Source organism: Panthera leo, chromosome C1 (assembly GCF_018350215.1).
Source record: "Panthera leo isolate Ple1 chromosome C1, P.leo_Ple1_pat1.1, whole genome shotgun sequence".
Taxonomy (NCBI): Eukaryota; Metazoa; Chordata; class Mammalia; order Carnivora; family Felidae; genus Panthera; species Panthera leo.
Genome location: NC_056686.1, coordinates 203591230 through 203613331, shown reverse-complemented (window position 1 = coordinate 203613331; position 22102 = coordinate 203591230). Strand labels below are relative to the sequence as shown.

At 38.0% G+C, this 22102-nt stretch overlaps 2 long non-coding RNA genes across 2 annotated transcripts in view; one reads left to right on the top strand and one right to left on the bottom strand.

The window, feature by feature from the left end:
• The window catches only part of LOC122228305, a 30414-nt gene extending 9514 nt beyond the window's left edge, over positions 1-20900 (top strand). Inside the window, exons 2-4 of the long non-coding RNA XR_006206513.1 lie at positions 16232-16353; positions 19038-19155; positions 20760-20900. This is a non-coding gene — a long non-coding RNA (uncharacterized LOC122228305). The remainder of the gene's footprint in view (positions 1-16231; positions 16354-19037; positions 19156-20759) is intronic.
• LOC122228304 lies at positions 16926-20249 on the bottom strand. The gene is made up of 3 exons (XR_006206512.1): positions 20144-20249; positions 19202-19329; positions 16926-17473 (listed from the first exon to the last, which is right to left on the bottom strand). It is a non-coding gene; the product is annotated as an uncharacterized LOC122228304 (long non-coding RNA).
• Positions 20901-22102: the final 1202 nt, after the last annotated feature.

The window sequence follows — 22102 nt, the reverse complement described above, 5'->3', positions numbered from 1 at the left end:
AGAACCATTTAACTTTAATGGTACTGTTGTTTTTATATTGCTGCACCATCTATTTTCATTGGAATAAGCTAAAACGTTAGTAGATTGTTGCCAAAAGAGTCTAAGAAGCAGCTCTGTATCTTTTCTAAAAGAGTGTGCTTAAGGTCAACATATTTGTTTAAAAACTAGATCTCCACTTTTTATGCCTTGTTTGATGATCATGCCTTCTGCTCATTCTTTACAAGAGATTAATGAGTTCACGTATGAAAATACTTTACCCTGAGAGTTTTAAAGTAGAATACAAGCTTAAAACGAATATGCAACACAAGATTTACCTCGGATCACCTTCTAAGAGTTCATTTATTTGGCCTTATAATGTCTAAATTATTGGTGAAAATTCATTGAGTCTCAAAGTGTGAAAAGGAAGGGGGTATCAATGTATTTCACAGAGCTCTGGAAATGTGTGTTTTTGTAAAAAGATGCACGGATGCTTCAAGTGTGTTTGTTTGCCGGCGTTCTTATTTGCATTTGAAAGGAGAATTTATGCTGTGAGATGCCCGGCTCTTTTGGGGTGCCCCTAGGAAAAGATGGTTTCTGTGGAGGGTGAAGCAGTTTTAGCCATAGATTTCTAGCTCACTGGCTCCATGGCGAAGACTTTTGTTACCACGGGGTTACATTTGGGGAATCAAAAGAAACCTCAGAAATGGTATAGATTTCCCAGTTTGTTTTACCGGTTTTAATTGTAGGGTTTCAAGGGCATCAATTTCACTTGCTTGTTTTATGTGCTTCTGTTTAACCAAACATAATCATCCATTAATTCATGCAATATACAATCATTGAGTTCTTGTCCCAGAGGATGCCAGGGCTAATGGGAAGACATAACGGCACTGTTGACCAGGGTGGGAAAATCCAAAAACCATTCTGGAGAAATACGGCTTCAACAAGCTGTTGGAAACTCATGCCCACCAGAAGCACGAGTATGACATTATGTTCTACAGCACATCCGAGGACAAAATAGAATAAGTTAGTGTTCTCATTTGTCATGTGAGAACTTAAATACTTATCTCCGAGAGTTATTATAAAGATAATAAAGTCATCTATAAAAAAACAAAGCAGGCACATCAATCTAATAAATAAAGCATAGAATTACTTGTGATTACATGCATAGAATACATATGCATATACAACAATATATATACCATATGTACTATATATAATATCATATATAGTATTATATAACATATACACATTTATACACACCAATCAACAGAAAGTAAAATATTGGGCAATTTCTGAATAGCAGCATACTACAAGCTACATGTGCTTTGGAGACCTCATAATTGAAGCTCATAAAAATTTCATTCCTGCTGGGCCAATACATGCTCTTGAGAACACAATGAATTTCATGAGAGCAGAGCAACGAGTAGGTTTTCAAAACTGAGGGAACCAAGCGTTGTTTGGATTTAACCTTCGGTCCATTCTCACTCGGCCTCGTAAATAGAAGAAAGCATTTTTTGTGTTTGTTTCACTTGCTAATGTCCCGAGCATGGTAAATCTTCTGTAGCACACTCAGAAAGACACTTAAATTCATCACATAATAGGGATACTAACAGAAACTTTATGCAGAAACACAGGCACCCTGAGCCAGGCCATAATATTAGCAACTGTAAATCATTCAAAGAATAGAGGAGCTGGAACGTATTTTTCCCCAGCTTGATTGGGGTTTAATTGACAAATAAAATTGTAAGCTATTTAAAGTGTGCAGTGTGACGATTTGAGATAGATACATACATATATATATATATATATATATATATATATATATATGTATATTTACATATGCAGACTTTTTTTTTTATTTTTTTAATGTTTTTTATTTATTTTTGAGACAGAGAGAGACAGAACATGAGCAGGGGAGGAGCAGAGAGAGGGGGAGACACAGAATCTGAAGGGGGCTCCAGGCTCTGAGCTGTCAGCACAGAGCCCCACGCGGGCTCGAACTCACGGACTGTGAGATCATGACCTGAGCTGAAGTCGGACGCTTAAACGAGTGAGCCACCCAGGCACCCCTACATACACACACATTGTAAAAGGATTCCCACCATCAAGTTAGTTAATATATCTATCACCTCACATATATACCTTTTTTTTTTTTTTTTTGGTAAGAACATTTAAGTTCTAGTTTAGGCAAATTTCAATTATATAATACCATGCTATCAATATAGTCACATTGTTATGCATTAGATCCTCAGACTTTATTCATCTTATTACTAAAAGGTTGTACCTTTTTAACATGCCCTCTCTGTTCCCTCGACCCCTCCCCCCCCATCCTGACAACTAACTTTGTGTGTGTGTGTGTGTGTGTGTTCCACAAATAAGTGATACCATGCCATATTAGTCTTTCACTGTTTGGCTTATTTCGTTTAGAGTTAATACCCTCCACGTTCATCCACATTGTTGCAAATCACAGAATTTCCTTCTCTTTTCAGGCTGATGATACTCCGTTATATACATACGCACACATCACGTTTTCCCCACCCACGCAACCATCCACAGACAACTAGGTTGTTTCCATTTCTTGGCTGCTGTGAATGACCGTGCTATGCCAATGGAACCACAGGCATCTCTTCGAGATAATGTCGTCCCCTTTGCATATATACCCAGAGATGGTAGTGCTGGGTCTTACTGTAGTTTTCTACTTTTCAATTCTTGAGAAAGCTCTGTAGTATTTTCCATAGTGGCTGCACGAGTGTAGCTACCCACCAACGGTTTACAAGGGTTCCATTCCTCTACATCCTCTTTTGTCTTCCTGATAGGAGCAATCCTAACAGGTGTGAAGTAATAGCTCATCGTGGTTTTAATTTGCATTTCCCTGATGATTTGCGATGTTGAGCACCTTTTTACATACGTGTTGTCCATGCGTGTATCTCCTTTGGAAAAATGTCTATTCATCTCCTTTGTCCATTTTTTAATTGAGTGGGTTGGATTTTCTTGCTATCGAAATGTATGTATGTGGTTTTTTTTCTAATTTTTTAAATATTTATTTATTTTTGAGGCGGAGACAGAGGGCGAGTGGGGGAGGGGCAGAGAGAGAGAGAGGGAGACAGAATCGGAAGCAGGCTCCAGGCTCCGAGCTGTCAGCCCAGAGCCTGACCTGGGCTCCAACCCAGGATCCTTGAGATCATGACCTGAGCTGACGTCGGACGATTAACCAACTGAGCCACCCAGGCTCCCCGAATTATATGAGCTTTTTAAAATATATTTCAGATATTAACCTCTTATCGGATATGTGATTTGCAAATATTTTCTCCCATTCCATAGGTTGCCTTTTTTGTTGTTGTTGTCTTGTTCGCTGTGCAGAAGTTCCTCAGTTTGATGTAGTCCGAATTGTTTATTTTTGCTTTTGTTACTTGTGCTTTTGTTGTCATACCCAAAAAGTCATTGCGAAAACCAATGTCAAGAAGCTTATTCCTTATGTTTTCCTCTAAGAGTTTTATGATTTCAGGTCTTCTGTTCAAATCTTTAGTCTGCTTTGAGTTTATTTTTGTCTATGGAGTAAGATAGGGGTCCAGTTTCATTCTTTTGCATGTGGTTGTCCAGTTTTCTCAACACTGTTTATGAAATTGAAGAGATTGTCCTTTCCCCATTATACATTCTTGACTCCTTTGTCACAGATGAATTGACCATATACGTATGGATTTATTTCAGGGTTCTCCATTCTGTTCCACTGTTCCTATGTCTGTTTTTATGTCAGTACCTGTTTTTGATTACTGTTTTGATTACGATAGCTTTCTAATATAGTTTGAAATCAGAAAGTGTGATGTCTCTAATTTTATTCATTTTTCTCAGGATTGCGTTGAATATTTGGGATCTTTTGTGGTTCCATACAAATTCTATTTATGTGAAAAAGGCCATTGGAATTTTAACAGAAATTGCATTGAATCTGCAGATTGTTTTTAGTAGTATGAATATTAATTCTTCCAATTATTGGAATTATTCCAATATTCCCTGAACACAGAATATCTTACTGTTTATTTTTCTCCTCTCCAGTTTCTTCCATCAATGCATTACAACTTTTAGTGTAGAGATCTTTTGCTTCCTTGGTTAAACTTATTCTAAGTATTTTTTTTTTTTTTGGTGCTATAATAAATGGGAACTCTTTCTTAATTTCCTTTTCTTAATTCTCTTTCTTTCTGAATTTCTCTTTGATATTCATTGTTGGTACATAGAAACACAACTGACTTTAGTACACTATATCCTGCAACGTTACTGAAACCGTTTATTAGTTCTAGCAGCTTTTTGGTGGAGCCTATAGGATATTCTATATAATAACATCATATTTCTATATACAACATCATATCTTCTAAAAATGAGACAGTGTTACTTCTTCCTTTTGAATGTGGATGTCTTTTATTTCTTTTTTCTTGCTTTAGCTGGGACTTCCAGTACTATGCCGGATAAAAGTGGTGAGCGAGCTTCCTTATCCTGTTCTTGAACTTAGAGGAAAAGCTTTCAGCATTTAACCACTGAGTATGATGTTAGCCATGGGCTTTTTATATATGGCCTTTGTTATGTTTTGGTATGTTTTCTCTATACCCAGTGTGTTGAGAGCTTTTATTGTGAAAGGATGCTAAATTTTGTCAAATGCTTTATCTGCATCTATTAAAATAATCACATGATTTTTAACTTTCATTTTGTTAATGTGCTCTATCACATGGATTTGCAGATATTGGGATGGACTTACATCCCTGGAAAAAGTTCCATTTGATCATGGCGTCTATCTTTTGAATGTACTGTTGAATTCGGTTTGCTAGTATTTCGTTGAGGACTTTTGCATGTGTGTTCATCAAATAAGCTTGCAAGTGTTCCTGCCTCTTCTATTCTGGGGAAGGATTTTGAGAAGGATTGTTATTAAATCTTTAAATTTCTGTGAGAATTCACTGGTGAAGCTATTTGGTCCTGGACTTTTCTTTGTTGGGAAGTTTTTGATTAATGATTCAATCTTCTTACTAATAATTCCACTCTTCCATTCAGGTTTTTTTTTTTATTATTATTTCTTCACAATTCAGTCTTGATAGGATGTATGTTTCTAGGAAATCATTTCTAGGTGGTCAAACTTGTTAGTGAAAAATTGGTCATAGTTACTAGTCTATCATGATCCTCTGTATTTCTGTGGTATCAGTTGTTAATGTCTCTTCTTTCATTTCTAATTTGATTTGTATCCTTTATTTTTCTTAGTAAATCTAGTTAAAGATTTATCAATTATGTGTATCTTTTTAAAAAATAAGTCTTCTGGAATGCTTCAGTGGCTCAGTCAGTTAAGCGATGACTTCTTCTCAGGTCATGATCTCACGGCTCATGAGCTAAAGCCACACATCGGCCTCAGTGCTGACAGCTCAGAGCCTGGAAACTGCTTCAGATTCTGTGTCTCCCTCTCTCTCTCTGCATCCCTCCCCCACTCTCTCTCTTAAAAATAAAATAAACATTAAAAAATTAAAAAAAATGTCTTCCATTTTACTGATCTTTTTAATTGTATTTTTAGTCTACATTTCTTTTATTTCTACTCAGACACTTATTTATTGTTTCCTTCCTTCTGTTTCCTTCTTTGATCTTAGTGTGTTCTTTCCCTAGTACTTTGAGATGTAAAGGTAGGTTTCTTATTTGAGTTTTTTTTTTTTTCTTAATGTAGGCATTTATTGCTATACACGTCCTTTTAGAATGATTTTTCAGCATCCCATAAGCTTTGGTATGCTGTGTTTTCATTTTCATTTATCTCAAGATTTTTTTTTATTTCTTTTTTATTTCTCTTTTCTTCTTTGACCTATTGGTTGTGCAGAAACACGTTGTTTAATTTCTAGGTATTTGTGACTTTCCCAGTTTTCTACTTGTAATTGATTTCTGTTTTTATACTGCTATGATTGGAAAAGACTCTTCATTTGATTTCCATCTTATTATATTTATTAAGTCATGTGTTTTGGCCTAACATATAGTTTATCCTAACAATATTCCACGTACACTTGACAAGAGTGTATATTTTGTTGCTGTTGGTCAGAATTTTCTCTTTGTCTTTTAAGTCCATCTGGTATAATGTGTAGTTTAAGTCCTATGTTTCATTATTGATTTCCTGTCTGGATGATCTATCTGTTGTTGAAAGTGGATTATTGAAGATCCCTACCATTATTGTATTGCTGTCTATTTCTTGCTTTAGATTTGTTAATATTTGCTTTATGTACTTAGGTACTCCTATGTTGAAAGCATAAATAGTTACAATTGTTATATCCTGTTGATGTTTGATCCTTCTATTGTTATATAATGACCCTCTTTGTCTCTTGTCACAGTCCTTGGCTAAAATCTTGTTTGTTTGTTTGTTTGCTCTTTTTGTTTTTTTGTTTTTATGCCTATAGATACCTCTGCTTTCATATGTTTTCCATTTTCATGGAATATCTTTTTCCATCCCTTCTCTTTCAGTCTTTCTATGCCCTTAAAGCTGAGGTGAGTTTCTTATAAGCAACATGTAGTTGGGCCTTGGTTTTTGATCCATTTAGCCACTCTATGTACTTGGGAGAATTTAGTCCATTTACATTTAAGGTAATTATTGACAGGCAACTTACTGTTGCTATTTTGTTAATTGTTCTCTGGTTGTTTTGCAATTCTTTTATTCTTTTATTATTCTCTTCCTCTTTTCCTTTGTGATGTGATGATTTTCTATACTTGTATTCTTTGATTTTATTATCTCACTTTATTTTACCTTTTGTGTATCTACTATAGACTTTTACCCTGCTGTTACAATGAGGCTTACATAAAGTATTTATATTTAATATTTATAACAGTCTATTGTAAGCTAATAAAAACTTCAAATGCATAGCAAAGCTACCTCACCCCCATATTCTATGCTTTTGATGTCACAACTTACATCTTTTACATGTATGTCTGCTAATTACTGTCATTACGGTCACTTTAAATACTTTTGTCTTTTCGGGTGCCCTGAGTGGCTCAGTTGGTTAAGCATTTGACTTAAGCTCAGGTCATGATCTCACGGTTCATGAGTTCCAGCCCCACATTGGGCTCTGTGCTGACAGCTCAGAGTCTGGAGCCTGCTTCAGATTCTGTCTTTTCCTCTCTTTCTGCCCCTCCCTTGCTCTCTCTCTCTCTCTCTCAAAAATAAACATTAAAAAAATTAAAAACACACAAACAAAACGAAACAAAAAAAAACTTCCTGTCTTTTAACTTTCACACTAGGGTTATAAGTGATTCACTGCCAATTAGAACAGTATTCTGAATTTAAATATATATTTATGTTTACCTGTTGGTTTTAAACTTTAATGTGTTTTCATATTACTAATCAGTGTCTTTTTTCTTTCAGCTGGAAGGCATTTTTTAAAACATTTTTGTAAGGCCAGTCTAGTGGTGATGAGCAACTTCAGCTTTTGTCTGTCTAGAAAACTCTTCATCTCCTTCAATTCTTAAGAACACTTTTGCCATATGGAGCATGCTTGCTTGGTAGTTCTTTCTTTCAATACTTTGAATATGTCATGCTAAATATTTTCTGCTGAAAATATGCTGGTAGCCTTATGGGCATTCCTTTGCATACAACAAGTTGTTTTTCTCTTACTACTTTTAAGATTCTCTTCTTGTCTTTAACTTTTGATAATTTAATTGTAGTGTTTCTCAGGGCTTTTGGATCTGGATTCCTGTTCCTTTCCCCAAGGTAGAGAAGTTTTCAGTCATTATTTCTTTGGATAAGCTTTCTTTTTCTTTTCCTTTCTCTTTTCTCCTTCTGGGACCTGTATAATATATCTATATCTATATTTATATCTGTATCTATATCTACATGTATCTATATATACATATCTATTATATATATTCATATTTCATAGGTCCACTTGATGGTATCCCATATATATATATATATACACACATATCCTATACATATATACATATAATATTCATAATCATATTCACATTTTATATTCATATTCATATTTCATAAGTCATTTCATATACATATTACATATGCATATGCATATACACGCATCCCATATATGTTTACATACAATATTCATATTCATATGTCATAGGTCCATTTGATGGTATCCCATAGGTCCTCTAAGCTATCTTCACTGTATTTCATTTTTTCCCATTTTTATTCTTCTGATTGAATGAATTCCATTGCCCTCTCTGAGTCCACTGATCCCTACTTCCATTAATTTAGTCTGCCTTTGAGCCCTGCTAGTGAATTTTTCATTTCAGTTATTGTATTCTTCAACTTCATGATTTCTGTTTGATACTTTTTAATATTTTCAATTTGTTGAAATTCTCGCTTCGCTTATCCATTGCTCTCCTGACCTACATGAGCAGTTTTATGACCGCTATTTTGGACTCTCTATCGGATGAAATATTTATCTCTGTTTGATTAAGATTAATTTCTGGGTATTTATCTTGTTCTTTTGTTTCAAACATATTCCTCTGTTTCTTCATTTTCCTTGACTCTCTGTATTGGTCTCTGTACATTAGAAAAACAGATAACTCTTCCATTCTTGACCGAGTGGACTTCTGTAGAAAAGTAAGCCTATTGATCAGTAAAGCCTGAGATGCTAACTGTCTCTCAAACTTTTGTATTGTCCAAGCCTCCTTCTGTGTCCTCAGTGGCTCCCAGAACTTGAGATTGTGCCGAGATCCATCAGTGTCCCAAAGAGGAAGATTGCAATTAGTATCTAGCAAGCTGATTAAAAACTAGAATCCCAGGCAGCTGCTGGGAAAGTATGTGGTTAAGGCCCTTCCAGGGAGAAAGTGAGAGAGAGACATTTTTGCTTGCTTCCTCTGTGTTGGGTCCAGGTCTCTGGTCACGGTGGTGGAGGGAGGGGTAATTTTGTGCCATCAAAAGCTGTTTCTTTGTTTGCTACAAGTTCTGTGGTACATGTGAATGCAAGCCTGTTGGCTGTTAGAGTTAGATGATGTGAGGACCCATTCCTAGGATGAAAACTAAGATACTTATTTGTATTTAAATGATCAGAATGATACTATTTTCCCAGGGATGGAAAATAAATATTGCAACCTTAGCATGACAAAAATAGATTATTTTCTGTTGAACATAATCTAAAGCTAATGGATTCTTTATATTTCGGAATTATAAGGATTATAAAAAATAAAACACAGTTGATTTTAGTAGTTCATCATTATCATCTAAAGTTTATCATTATATTTGGGGAGGCTGAAATGCTCTTAATCATATAAAAAATTGATCAATAACTTCTTTATACTAAATGAACACGTGACACATCAGGGTAGAATTTGAATGAGAAATTAATTATGCTATAAATGATTGCTTTTATAAGAGAATCTTACGGGACTCTTCAAAAGAGAAAACTAACTCATTCTTCCTAAAGAAACACTCAAGGGGCAAACATATATGTTATCTCCTAGGTGATACTGACTCATTGGATAATTGGGTCTCGTCATAATAAGAGAGAGTAATTCCCCCAGGGCAATGATGCACTTAAACAAAATAGGTCAGAGGTATGAATAACAGAAGAGGCAGTTAGAAAAATTCAGAGTCAGCTCAGAGATTGTTTGAAAACAATTCCTGTCGCCGGAGACAGTTTTGTTTTCATTAGCGGCCAAATATTCCCAAACAAATGAAGGGAGAACGAAGTCAGATAAATGTATGAAGACTTACACGAGGGTACCGGAACTTTGTCCACATGCTACTGAGCGCATCAGCAGAACAGCATAATGCAGTCCGAATGTGTGGGCTAATGGCTAATTTGTATTGTCTTCTAGGTTTAAGAACAGCTAATTTTTCTTCCGTAAACCAAGTTTGCACTCGGCAGCACTCTAGGGCAATCGTATTTGTATTTTGCTAATCACAGTTTCGACATAATGCTATTTGCTCCTTGATGATCCACTAAGGCCACTCTCAGTCTTATCCCGAAACATGTCCTCAATGCTGACACGTATGCACAACTATTGAAGACTGCTAAGAAGTAGTTCTGTGCTGTAGACATTGCCACGGGGAACCAAACATAGAGATGTCATTTCATTTACGTCTTCCTGCTCTTTCCTCTCTTGCGTCTACTTTATTGGATATTGATTCCATTCGGAAAGGCTTCTATCTCCTGTCTCTTGTTTGGAGGTATTAGGAGCTGATAGAGGGTCATATACAGGCTCCGAATTTATACGGATGTTCTAAAACGTCAAGCTTTTTAAAACAAAGATCGTTCATGCTCTTCCTGCCAGTTTGCTTAACTCATTTCGCCCTCTCCCTTGTTCTCTGGCCCTGAGAGTCAAACTGATGCTCCCCTTCTATTCCCTCGTGGGAAGAGTTTGATGTAAATGAGAAAGTTGGTAGAGAAATACAGACTCAGGTAATAGGGGCCTAATTATCGGCCTTTGCCACATTTTAGGAAAGACAAAAGGTCAAAGCTATAGAGGTATCATTCTGAATGCGGAGGTATTGATAAGCATGTTCTAGCTTGCAGGTTAAGTCTTTCGTTGTTTATCATTTCTCTTCCCTTCCCTCTCTCCCAGTTTACAAAATAGAATCATTGTAAAAGTACCTTTGGAACTGTTTATATGACTACCTGCCACATTAAACAAAATTCTGACCCCCCCAATGTGAGACCAGATTTACTGGTTTGGCTTAAATAAAAATGCAATAAAATTGTATCATCTATGGCTAACTAATAGGGACCTCTCATTCTGTGCTCTGGTGAACATTAGGTTAGCAGGTAGTTAATGATTACTACTCATTTCCTAGAACTGTGTTGTCTACCGTTGCATTTTGAGTCAAAGAGCTGTAGAAATACGAATAATGGTGATAAAATTGTGATCGCGTTCGACCAAAACGCTGAGATACAAACAATTAAAAAAATTATTGAAGCTCTGTTAATATTTACTATTTTAGGTCAAAAGTTCAAGGACATCAGTAAGAGTGAACTGATACTCACTTACATGAAAAACATGAACAGAAGGGTTAGTTAAGGATGAATTTAATGTAAGCCAACAGCAATATTGCAATGCATTAATAGTTTTGACGAACTAGGAAAAGCTTTGAATGGGGAGACAGAGTTTGAGCCCAGGCTCTGCCTCTCCTTCATTGGTCATCTGACCCCGGACAAGTCCTCGATGCTTAGATTTTCACATCAACACAATGAGGGATTTGAATTAAATACCCTAAGTTTACACTAAAAACTGATGTAGGTTATAAAGGCAAGATGAGCAAGAAGAAGAAATAAAAAGTTGATTGATTTAATGGAAGGAGAGATTTGTACTGAGAAGTCAATGTGATAACCTTGGATATAAGATTATGTGAAGCCTTGTTGATGTTAGAGTAAATCAGATAGTTATTAAAGAATCAAAAAATCATAAGTAAGGTAATAATCATGGTGTAAGTGTTGGTATAAGGGAATGTGACATATGAATTTAGAGAAAAATTAAATAAGATAACAACAATTAGAAGGATTTTTTTGCAGTAAATTCAATGGTGATATTCTGTACTATTGTAACTGCAACAATAGGAACAAACATGCATTTATTTCTTACTTTCTGGCTAACACTATATTAAGTATTATATAAGCACTGTGTCATTTAACATGCCATATAAGAGACGTCTCCATGGAAAAAATTAAATCAGCAGGTCATGCTGGATAATACAAAAGTAATGTTAAAACTAGCCAATCGTGATAAAAAAAAGGTGTTTTTATTGTTAGTGTTTATTTATGTTTGAGAAAGAAAGACACAGCCCAAGTGGGAGAGGGTCAGAGAGAGAAGGAGACACAGAATCGGAAGCAGGCTCCAGGCTCTGAGCTGTCTTCACAGAGCCCAATGCGGGGCTCGAACTAGACAAACCACGAGATCATGGCCTGAGCCGAAGTTGGATGCTTAATGGACTGAGCTACCCAGGCACCCCGTGATAAAAAATTTTGAGTTTGAATTCTGCCACATGATGATGCCATTGAATTCAGAAAGCCAGTCAGTGTCAGGGGAAAGATTTGGTGATAACTTTTGGCCATGTTGAATTTGAAAGAATTTCCCTAAGGAAATATAAAATATACATTTCTAAGCTATGCTGTGTAGACCTAGGCATTCAGGCCCTAAAAGCAGATGATATTTACAAATGAGGAAATGTACACAGTGGAACAGGATCAAAGGGCTTGGATTTCAGGAGATAATCATAGATTGGTGAAGTGGAACCAAAGAAAGAAAAAAAGGAGAATGGAGGAGAATGGTCACAAATGCTAAGAGAAGGGAGAATTTCAAGAAAATTGAGGGGAATTGGAGGGGAACATCGGCAGTGAAAACTGCCATATAGCTCAAGGTGTGTTTCAGGTCTGGAGCAAACAGGTATATTTGGCTAGAAGGACTAAACTGAAGCTCCTGGGGTGCCTGAGTGGCTCAGTCCATTGGGCATCCAACTCTTGACTTTGGCTCAGGTCATGATCTCACGGTTCCTGAGTTCAAGCCCAGCATCAGGCTCTGCGCTGATAAGGTAGAGCCTGCTTGGGATTCTCTCTTTCTCTCTCTCTAAATATAAACTTTAAATAAATAAATAAATAAATAAATAAATAAATAGAAACCCCTTCAACATCCACCAAGATACTGACAGTGGACGACACTGAACTTCGTTAGTAAGTGAGTTAGGGCTGGGTCTTTATGATATTCAACAAAAACTGATAAAATAGCTCTAGAAGTTGGATCTCAAAACCTATCGGAGAAGAAATGAAACCTACTTCTGTTAAAGATAATTAGAACTATGGAACAGACCCTGGTAACTCCCAGTGCAACTCCTATTCCCCACACTACCCTCCCCTGCCTCTCATTCACCCTGACAGAGCCCTGAAATTATTCAGGTTCCCATTCTCCTCTGCTCAAAATTTGGTTTCATTAGGCAGTTGGCTCCATTGGCAGCCCCAGGGGAACTTGTCTAACATACTCATCATGATCCTGTTTTCTTTGGCTAGTCACTGTTCCAGGCGTGGATATCTGATACCAACTTAGCCAGGGAGAAATAAAGAGAAGTTGGCTAGGGGCCTTCTAGGAAAAGTTTTCCTGACTGATTTTAATACCTGCCCTCTGACCCCCCCCACACATACAAGAAAAGAAACCTGACCTTTCCTTCGTAGATCTGGATGGGATGCCTGGAAGTCCTGCAGCCAGCTTGTAACCAAGAGGGAAGTAACTTTGAGGACAAGAGATGGAACAGAGAAAGGAGGGAACCTGAGTCCTCGAGGATATTATTGAGATGTTTGCCACGCCATGCTGCATTTCTAGGATTTTCCTTTACTTAAACTATTGGAATTTTCTGTTGCTTGTAGCTGAATGTAATCTATAATGAAAATGTGAATATTACTTCTGGCATTTTCCTCCCTCCCTCTTAGTTTTCTCTTGTTATCTTTTATTCAGCTTTTTGTATTTTCTTCCAGTGAAAGTCTTTTACAGAAAATATAACTACTCTAGAAAAGTCCCAATTCTAACTCCTAATTTTGTAATTATTGTCACAATTGAATTCTTTGCTGACTAGATTGGGTGGTATAGTGGTGAGGGGAGGTAAAGAGAGTGCGTGAATACAAGAAGAGTCTATTATTTCCCAATTTTCCTTTCCACAATCACGGCACAGATTTAAAAGGAACTGTGTATAGCATTATTTCAGGGGGATTACAATAAAAACCAAAATCTTTATATAAATTTCTCCAGCCTTTTGTTTTGGGCTCCCATTTTATGACTCTTTTCAGGCATGGCACTTGCATTAACGAGTGCAAGCAAAGCTTCATTGTTCAATATGGCTCTCTAATGAGAAAGAATAAGACTAAGTATTGAGAATGAAAATTGTACATTTTTATGTGGTGGTTTATAGACTATTACTTCTAATTGAAATTTGAAGTTCGCCTTTACAGTTAAGGTGAAAGCAGAAAATCACACATTATGCCCCTCTCTGACATAACAGACTCCAGCCTGGAGTGAGAACTACTCTTTGACAAAGGGTAGCACTTACATATCAAAAGAAACAGAGAGCTGGCATTGTCTTCAAAGGTGAAATTTGAATGAAGTCCAAAGTCTGTAAAGAAGGCATCTGTGGATGGTAAGGACTTATGATTGTTGGAAAGGTTTTGAGATTGCTAAAAATGGAAGTTAAGGGGGAAAAATCTATTAACGTGTCCAGGTGATGGAGATATGCCTGTGTTAGGGACCTAGTTTGCTGGGTTTTTTTTTTTTTTTTTCCCGCCAACCTAAGAATTTGCTGTGTAATCTGGAAGAATGCTGCAGAATAGACTTGGAGAGTTTATTTCAATTGGTTTAACTACATGGGATAAAACTTATGATAATGGAGCTTTCCAAAGCACTAATATACTTGAGTACTCTGAAATCTGCTCTTTCAATAATTACTCCCCATGCATTCCCAATGGGTCCAATATTGCCCTCAAGGGGCTGAAAATCCGTCCTTGAGAGAGGAGTGGAAAAATCTCAGTCCATGAAGAGTTATACAGTATGTCTGTGAAATTAAAATTTCACAGGGGAGAGAATAATTAGGAGAAAATAATCTACAAAAGCGGGAGGGAGTTAATAATGAATTTAAAAATGTTAGTCTACAAAAGGGATTTATTTACTCTGTAAAGAAAAAAGAAAAAAATACACTCTGTCATTAGGAGGTCCATCTGAAGCTTCCAGAATTACTTCAGTGACACAAGATCCACGATATAAAGGCTGCTTCGGCAGAACCTTGAAACAGTGCGTCAAAAATGTAAATCTTGTTACGATTTTTGAAAGTGGATATGAATGGAAACTTTTACCATTGGTTCAGAACTGTAGCTAAAGGTTTAAGGTAAAACAACACTCTTAACTACCTTCATAGGTCTATCCTGGGCCTTTGGTCACGTGGCCAGTCATCCCTACTACGTCCTTCTTCCTTTCCTAGAACCACGTAATTAAATGACTCAGGAGAGAGAGGGAATTCTGAGACTGTTTTATGAACAGAGAATTTCCCCCCTGATTGGGGGAACAGCCCTCAAGAGGCAGCACTCAGGAGGATGAGAAATTACTGACACAATCGAGGGAGGCTGGCATCTCCTTTCCTGGTTGGACTTCAGCTTGGACGTCACACTTGCTGTGGGAAGCAGGTGGGAAAGGCAAGGAGAGAAAGAGAGAGAAGAGACAGACAGAAAATTCCTAGGGGAAAAACGTCCTGAACTACCGTCATCTGACCTATGTGTTGCCTGCATTTTCCATCAATCGTTGAGATACTGTGAAAGACAGGCCAAGAGACCCTCATAACAAGAGGCTTACAGTAGTTCCATAGAGGGGGAGGAAGCTAAGGAAATTCCAAAGGAGATCAAAACAGAATATGTCTCCAGTAGATAATTGTGAAGTAGAGAGATCCCGCCCAAGGTGCCTCTTACATTATTCACTTACGTCCCCCCAAGGCAGGTGGAACGTAAGCTATGGTCACGTAGAAAGGCATTGATAGCCACGACCAACGACATCCACTTAATAAAAATAGTTGTGTTCCTTTTAATCTTCTCTACTCCCTTACTAACCCCGAGGAGCTAAAACATAAATAAATAAATAACTGAGTGAAGGAAAAGCAAGGGAAGGGCAAACACAACCTCTTCCCCCTGCAAATCCAGAAGTTCAAAGTGGGTATGCTTCAAATTGAACGTGTTATTCGAGTTTTAAGCTGCCAAGGACTTGACCAACCTCCTTAATGCCTGGACTTTACTACCAGCTCTCAGTGAGACGGAGGGACAGTTTTGACTCTACAGAAAAACTTATAAATTAAACACACAAACGGCAACAACGACAGAACGCTTCATTAGGATTTGTTCTTTTCCTCCATATCTTTGTAGTTCTTCTTCAACATACTCAAAACCTTAGCTTATTATCAAAATATTTTCCTAATGAATTTTCCCCTCGTATTATCAACATGATTCAACCAAGGACCACAGGGCCTCTGTCTCCATATAGCCAGGAGGAGTTATCTTCACTGTTAAGTACTGCTTCCTTGACTTTCCCGGCTGTAAGAATTACTTAGGCACTTTAGATGTTGTTATTAATATAGTTTCTGAGGGTGTTATGGACTGAATTGTGTTTCCTCAAAGTTAATATGTTGAAGTTCTAACCCACAATGTGATTGTATTTGGAGATGGACCTTTAGGGAGGAAAGTAAGGTTAAATGAAATAACAGTGAGGCTCTAATTTGATAGAACCGGTGTCCTTATAGGAAAAGAAAGAGACACCAAAGATCTCTCTTTCTGTACAGGCACTAGGAAGAGGCCACATGGGATACAGCAAGAAGATAGTCTTCTAGAAGCCAGAACAAAAGCCTTCACTAAAAACAGAATAAGCAGGCACCTTGATTTGGGACTTCCAGCCTCTGGAACTGTGAGAAAATAAGTTTCTGTTGTCCAAACTGTGGTGTCTTGTTATGATAGCCTAAGCAAACTAAGACAGGGGGCCTTCCTCTGGAGTTCCTAAGTTCCTAAATCTGAGATGACTCTTAAGAATGTGTGTGTGTGTGTGTGTGTGTGTGTGTGTGTGTGTTAAACAACTGAAATGATTTTTATGATTTTGTGAATTTGGGAGCTACTAAATTATAGGCATTATACTTATGAATATTTCTGCTTACACCTATTTCTTTCTTTTTTGTGGGGATACACAGGGGTTTTTATTACATTTTTATGTGGTTCAGAAATTACATAAGGAAATTTTTTTGAAACTGTCTAGATAATGAAGGAGGGATATACAGATAAATTTTAGCACATACAGTGGCTTGAAGCTATTTTATGTAATCATTCACTCTACTATCTAGTATAGAGAAGGTGGTCAGTTTAATAACATAAAACAAAACAAAACAGACAATCGCCCTGATGCCCCTCTTGCTCGTCACAGTACTAATTTCACCCCAGCTCTTTGCCTGATCATCCAGGTTTTTACATATACACAGTCTTACGCTTTTTCAATGAGTATTTATTATTAGGTAAGCCATGATTCAGGGTCCCAGGGTGGGGACCACCATGCACCCAGGTCCCCCCTCACCACCTTTGGAGGAGGATGCAGGACAGAGGAGAGGTGGGTGAAGCCAGTTCAGATCTTCCCAGGAAACATACCACCTGTCTACCAGGCTGACACCCAGGATATGGGGCAGAGAGATTTATACGCACGCTGGTACTGTTCACGCATGGAAACGTCCACCCCTTTAGCAATCATTGACTTCTCACAGCGGTGAAAGTCCACTGCTAGAAACTACTAGTTCTGCTAGCAGTTCTTTGTCTGGTACTTGTTGGGGAAGTAGCTGTCAAAAGGGGAAGTCTTGTAGTTCTTGATTTTGATCTTGACATCTTTCACCATCACGTTGACTCCTAAGGACACCCCTGAAGCAGCTCGCAGCTCAATGTGACCCTCAGCAAAGACTTGCTTGTATCTATCTCTTTCGGAATTCTCCTTCCTCCACTCTTCACCAACCTTCTCCATTTCAACAAATGTTTATTGATCCATTACCATTCTAGGTGGTAAGAATATAGAAATGAAGTTTTAAAAAAGAGAGGATAACTCCCTTCCACAAGTTGATATTCTAATGGAGATGGAGATAATATTATTTATTAGTTAATATGCAGTAGTGATAAATACTATAAAGAAAGTTAAAAAAAAAAAAGGTAAAGTATTAGAAAGTGAGGTAAAGTGGAAGGGTGGCTCTTCCTATAAGGAAGTCAAGTAAAGCATCTGTGAGAAAATAACAACCAGGCCAAGATTTAGATGCAGTAAGAAAGCCATGCAGAAATGTTTGAGGAAGCACATTCCAGGCTCTGGGAAAAGCAAGTGCAAAATATTGTGACATCTGTTAGGGACATCTCAAGGGCCAAGATGGCTGACCAGGGACTGAGGAGGAGGGGGCTGGAAGGTAACCTCAGAGAAGTGGGAAAGGGCCAGATCAGGTACTACAAGGCCAAGATAAGGAGGTCGGATGGTGTTGAGCAGGAACCAGTTTTGATCTGATTTATTTCCATGTGGAAAAACCACTGGAGTGAGAGGAAATATTGCAAAGCCAGTTAGAAGGCTATTGATATGCATAGCCTGGGTTAACTCCTAAACACAGAATTTCAATGAATTTTAGTATGATGTAACCAGTAGGTATAACCGGGTCCAAAAAAATCAGGGAACCAGAGGCCATTACCTAGAGAGTCTTATATTTTTTCCAGTCCGATTACAATCCAATGCATAGACTTTTAACATTCCTTTTCCTTTAGTAGAGGACCCTAACTTTGTGGCCTTTCTTCAAACAGGAAGGTAGTTAAGTCTTCCAACACTGCCTCCTGCCTCCGCTATCACGGAAACATGCAAACAACTGATTTGATGTTCACAATGTGTTTTACTAATAATGAGAGCAGGTATATGAAACACATTCCCGTATGATTTACGTAGCGTCCTTCACCATTTTCTAGTTACCTGTTTAGGTGGGGTTAGAAACACCTTCATTTGCATACAATGGAATTTCACCTTTAAAAAATGTACCTATCTACCAGCAGAACTTATCAGTGACCTCAAACCCAGATTTTCCAAATATCTGCTCTTAAAGTGTTCATATCCTTTGCTCAGAACGAAATTATTTGATGAAAGTGTCATTGTGCTTCAGATCGAGGTTTTAAAGTGATTTGATTATAGCCATAGAATTTTGGGTTTTCTGTATCATATTGACAAATCCAAACCGTACTTCTGAATTTAACGTTCTCTAAGGAGGTGTTAAGAGCATACTGGCTGCTCTTTCTTTGGCAAAAGCTTCCAACTAGGTAGCAATGCTTCCAATGTTATTTTTGAACTATTCTGTTTTTGACCCTAATCCTTTTCTTTGCTGTGGTTATGGCCCTGAGTCCCTAAATGATCGGCTCTCCTGCAGCTTCAAAAAGCTAATTCACACCACCATGCACATTAGGAAGGTGGTGTATATAATATTCCACTAAGGGAGACCCGGTGAACATTAAGCCCCCACCAGTAACTGGTCATGAGTCAGGCTACCACTGACGCTACTCATTTTTCTTCACTGACAAGTTTTCATTATGTGGCTTTCCCAGAACAATTTAGAAATTGATCTGCAGCTGATGGAGGCTGGGATGAATCGGGCCCGTAAGTGAACCCAAAACATCAGAGCAAAGTCAAAACCAATGCCAAGACTCCAACACCTGGTACAAGGTGAGGAACACCCCCCTCCCAACTTCCCCCTTCTCCCTTCCCCCACCTCTTCTTCCATAGGCAGCACACACAGATCTCAGACCCTTAAACAGACTTCTCACTCTGGGGACATCTCTATGGCCTGGAGGAGAAGCCGAAGACTTTTCTTTCATCTTCTGTTTACTTATCTTCTGCCTAAATAGGTCAGAGGTTCACATTCTTGAAAAAACAATTCCCTAGTTATGTGTCTACAGATATTAAAGAAAGGGCCTTTTGTTTTCTACAAGTTGTGTAAATCTGTTTGAAAATCTAGGGTGTTGATCTAAACTTGCTCCATGCAATTCTGGCATGCTTGGGGACAGTGGGATTACCTGACAGAGTATGCAAGGGTGAGGTTATGCAACCCCGGGGATACTTTGGGAATGAGATGCTCCTTTTTTTTTTAAGTTTATTTATTTATCTTGAGAAAGAGAGAGACAGAGACAGAGACAGAGACAGAGAGAGCACAGAGGCGGGACAGAGAGACAGAATCTCAAGCAGAGCCTGACGTGGGGCTCAAACTCACAAACCGTGAGATCATGACCTGAGCTGAGATCAAGAGTCAGATGCTTAATGGGCTGAGCCACCCAAGCTCCCCGGAATGTGATGCTCTTAAGACTATCCCAGGAGACTGAAAGAGTCTAGGGACATCCTCTGGTTCCAAGAAGAGTTAAGAGTGATAAATTTGACTTGAGCTGATAGAGTTTAGCCAGTAAGTATTTGTGATGGTGGTGGTGGTGGTGCTGGTAGTGGTGTGTGTGTGTGTGTGTGTGTGTGTGTGTGTATGAGGGAGGAATAAGTGGATGTGTGTTATGGGATGAATGTAGCTGTAATAGGCAAAGGGACCACCTGAGAAAGGACTGAGACTTCAAAAATAAACCTAGATCTATCCTACAAATTGGAATGTAGTTAAGCCAAAAGAAATAGTCCCTTTTCCCCACTCCATCCACGTTTTATGAATTATACCCACCCGATTCCCCTGAAACCAGTGATGACGTCCCAGTCTGTTTCTTCCCCTAAGAACAGTCATGAGAACAGCGATCACTTCAACAGCTATTGTGAGCAAGGCAAAATGCCAGAGGCTTTGTGATGTCATAGATTGACTACAACTGCTAAACTTGGACCCAGAAGTCACATTCTTACATTGTGAGATAAATCCAATTAATTGACAGGGAATTTCACTCTAAACTTTCTTGAGGGAAGGGGGTCATCTTCTCACACACTAAAAGTATCTTGGAAGAGCTTCAGGATAACCTTTTACCAATGAGCAAATCAATAGGACCCATCCTTCAGAACCATCTACTGAGGGTGGCCCCACCTCTCAGGTAGTTGCTCAGCCGTGTCTCTGTTGTGACAAGCCTTGTGCCCACACACATCCAAACTCCACACTCCTCTAGACACATGAGTGCAGGAGGCTGGTAGTGTGTAGGCAATAACCGAGAACCATCTGAGAGAGGAAATATCTTGGTATGAGGTCACCTACTTTATAAATGCCATTTGAGGCTTATGCTTGTATCACCATATCCTTTTCATAAACCCTTTTGTGGTTTAATAATGAACTCTTGGTTTATTACTTTCTGTTACAGAGTCCAAAGGCAAATTTCCATATCTGGCTCCAGCAGAGTGATGGGTACACAACTGGTAATCATTCTGGGACTTACCTTTATAGCAATTATGTTAAGGAACTGAGGGCTGAATGGTTTCCACGATCAGCGGAAAATATAACAGACCAAGAAATTAATAAAAAATAAATAAATTAGCTAAAGGGTGCATCTTCCTTGAGTTATTCTATGAAATATCCAGTTACAATATTTTAATTTAAATAGTAAAATATATTTGAAGCTTAAGACCAATTACATTTTTTCCCTTTCACTTAAAAATCATGTTGGTAGTTGGCTAACTGTGTCATAGGACAAAAATGGCCTAGAGTACCTTCTCAGTGTGAGACTTGTAAGCATCTCCAGAATCCTCTGTTTGGAATGATCAAAAGGGAGGTGGAAGGTGAGTTGGAAAGAGCTTCTGTGACAGTGGTGTGAACCCAAACCCACCAACAAAGTTTCATCTTCAACAACACTTTCTGTGACTAGTTTCAGCCCAAGTCTGCTTCCTTCTCCAGGCTAGAGTTTGGATATGGGCAAATAAGATGTCTCTAGAACAGGGCGGCTCCCTATAGACCTAGTTTTAGCCTGTACGGGTTACTTGAGGAAAGGTGGCTTTAGCAGGAGGGAACGCTACCCAATAAAGATTTCTTGAGAGAATGAGTAAATAAATGAATGAACCCACTGCTGTTTGCCCACAAAGAAGCAATCTTTTATAAATGTAGAAGCTAATTCTTAAAATTTAAATTCCAGTCAGTTAACATGGAGTGTAATATTAGTTTCAGGTGTACAATTTAGTGATTCAACACTTCGGTACAATATCCGGTGATCATCAGAACAAGTGCACTTTCAATCTGAAGGAGAGGATATCCACATAACTCGGTTACATTAAAGAGTTATAACCGCCTACAGTTATTGGGAGTATGTCCCTTGATAGACTTGGAGGCAAAGATAACCTCAACCTGGTCATCTGTTACTCTGGAAGACTGATGTTAGTCACGTGATGCCAAGTCGTCTGTGATAGTCCGTACTAACAACCTCGAGTAAGTTGTCTTTTCAAAGCTTTTTTTAACTTCCATCTAGTTAATCTGCAATGACACTACAAATGACCAAAGATGAAAAACAAACATTTTGATGTCATCAATAAAAATGATAAATCTCATCTCGCTTTTGATCAATTTCTGGTCAATTCAGGGTAATGGAAATGGAAATGATGCCCTGTTAGAATATAAAATTATGAAACTTTTGCTTAGTAGGGAAACTAACTATTATTTCTCCTTATTACTGGCTAAGCTGGTCAGTTTAGGTACCGATGTTTGTCTCTTCATGGA